This window comes from Callithrix jacchus, chromosome 3 (genome assembly GCF_049354715.1).
Source record: "Callithrix jacchus isolate 240 chromosome 3, calJac240_pri, whole genome shotgun sequence".
Lineage (NCBI taxonomy): Eukaryota > Metazoa > Chordata > Mammalia > Primates > Cebidae > Callithrix > Callithrix jacchus.
In genome coordinates this window covers 4,255,216-4,257,895 of record NC_133504.1, presented here as the reverse complement: position 1 = coordinate 4,257,895, position 2,680 = coordinate 4,255,216, and the positions used below count along the sequence as shown (strand labels likewise).

The following is a 2,680-nucleotide window of genomic DNA, read 5'->3' as shown; positions in this document are numbered from 1 at the left end:
AGGCCTGATGGCAGGGACTGATGGTGGAGGCCTGATAGCAGAGACTGATGATGGAGACCGGAAGTCCTATTTTCTGACTAAGCAATGGGGAAATGTGTCAGTCAGGGTTTTCTACAAGAATCACAAACAATTCCAGTCATTTTAAGCAGAAAGATATTTAACACAGAAAGTAAGATATTTTCAGGATCTGTAGAAGGTCTAAGGAGTAGGCCTGGGATCAGCCTCTTAGAATTACATTACACTTCAAACAACACAGACTGGAATAATAGAGCTGTTCTCTCTGAGGCCACCACACTGGAGCTGTGCTGGAAATAAGGGGTTAAAAGTGGCTTCTCTGCCACCACTGTCTTGCCTCTCAATATTCAGCAGTCTGTATAACAGACACTGGCTGGCTGTTGGAAGAACCTCTTATTTCCATGGCCCTTTTTATCAGGAGAACCCTCCCAAACTTTTACAGAGATGGACTCTGCTCATGCTTGCAACCAAATGTCTCATTAGTTAATCAATACAGAAAATCTAGCATCAAAGGAATCTAGGAAGTATAACTGAACTTTCCAATCTTCCCAAATAGAGAAAAGATGCAGGGGAGAGAGAGTGAACCAACACAAAGAATTCAGCAGAAATACCATCCAGAATGTCATGCAAAAAATTGTATATTTGAAATCTTCTGTTATTTCTTATCCATCAATATAGGTACATGGACATCACAGAAAAGGCATACATTAGAAGTTTCGTGTGCATATTTCTAACCCAAGTGTTTATTTATAATATAGGAAGTGGTGTCTAGGCCAAGGAAGAAAAGAGAAATTCTTCTTTTGTCTAATTGGGAAAGTTTATGAAAGTCAGGAGATTCTGACAGCTCTCCATTGAGGAAAAGCAAGTTTCTTTGCAAACAAAGAATAATGATTCACTTCAACTCTAGAGAAATGTGTGAAGGAAGGGATGAAAAGAGTTAAAATTCAGAATAAGAGTGTGATTCCATTACCTGAAGAGGCAGAGAAGCAGGAGGAAATCGGACAACCTGCAGTGGCGGAAGTCCACAGCGTGCAGGAGCTGGTGCTCTTACCCATGAAGGTGGGGAGGAGTTCCTCGGGAAGACACAGGAAATCTCCCCGGTCCATGGGAACTGGGGTGTGGAAACAGTGTCAACACTGTCTATTGAAATAATGTGTCAGCTGGAGGGGAATGGTCAGCCTAGCAAAGCAGAAGTAAAGTCGGTAGGAGTTCAGCACCACCTGAGCAAAGTGAACCCAGAGGCCTCCATAGAGCCGAATTCTTTCTGAGCAGCAGGAGTAAGCAGTCAGCTTACTCAACACCGTGGTGACACCACACTCATCACTTACCTTCTCTTGCTATAAAAAACTAATACACAGTCTGTGACAAGGTGTTTGGCCTTCCAGGTACCTGAACATCAGGAAGCATATGTTTTGGGTGGGGTGACAAGGAGACAATCTCTGTCATAATGTGCACCTTTATATTATCTTTTATACATACCTTTTCAGGATGCCAGTGCCAAAAGATCTTTAATCTATAGCTACGTAATGTTCCAGTGTCCAGAAGAAGGAAGCTGAGATTGAGATACTGGAGTGTGAAGAGGTCAATGTCCTAAACACAAGCCAGTCTGCATCTCCCACATGAAAGGAACCCAAAGAATAGGCAAGACTATTGTGATACTCTTTAAACCATAGTTAGGAGAATTATTCCACCACCTGCTACCTAAGGAGCATTTGCTCATGCCTTTCATGAGAAAGAGGGTCTGCCAACTATCTATTGGAATAGAAAGTGAGGCAGGTGGAGAAATCTTATCCGTCAGTGTTAGATTCCTTGTGCAGTGACAAAAACACATCCACACACGAAGAAAGCTGCTTTGTCCCAAATACTTCACGTGAGCAGGGTTGTGTTTTCCTTTTGTCTTATTAGTCACGTTTCTATATATCTTATTAGTCACTGAAGTGACATGAGATGGATGGGTTTCCACAAGGATCAGCTGCGGGAGTTTCACATCCATCTGGCGAAGCTGCATGAAGACGAGCATCATGTTTTCCAGGTAACTGCTCTGCTCTACAGAGGCTATGCTGAGTTACTCCACTGCTTTGTGAATATATCCTCCCATCAACCTCTCTCTGAAAATTTGCTGATACAGGTTAAGGGTCTCTTATCCAAAATACTTGGAACCAGAAGTGTTTTGAATTTCTTCAGATTTTGGAATATTTGCATATACATAATGAGACCTCTTAGGGGTGGGACCCAAGTCCAAACACAAAATTCATTATTGTTTCATGTGTATCTTACACACGTGCCCTGGAAGTAATTTTATAAAGTATTTTAAATAATTTCATGCATAAAACAAAGTTTGACTGTACGTTGACTCTGACCCGTCACATGAAGTCAGGTGTGGAATTTTCCACTTGTGTTATCATGTTGGTGCTCAAAAATCTCATATCCTGGAGCATTTGACATTTCAGATTTTTGGATTAGTAATGCTAAACCTGTATTACCCTGTGTCCTGGTTCCCTAACACAATCCATTTACTCTTTACTTATTAATTAATTTATTTTTAAAATGCTTACTGAATTCACACTATGAGCAACACACCATTTGGTACAGAAGACCGAATTTGGTACAAAACCTATTCTTACGGCTGTGAAAAATCAGGGAGAAATAAAATGGATCTTAGAGA

At 41.0% G+C, this 2,680-nt stretch overlaps 1 long non-coding RNA gene across 1 annotated transcript; it reads left to right on the top strand.

The window, feature by feature from the left end:
• Positions 1 to 898: 898 nt before the first annotated feature.
• On the top strand, positions 899 to 2,164 carry LOC144581859 (uncharacterized). Its single transcript, XR_013533276.1, has 3 exons — positions 899 to 1,026; positions 1,535 to 1,656; positions 1,921 to 2,164. It is a non-coding gene; the product is annotated as an uncharacterized LOC144581859 (long non-coding RNA).
• Positions 2,165 to 2,680: the final 516 nt, after the last annotated feature.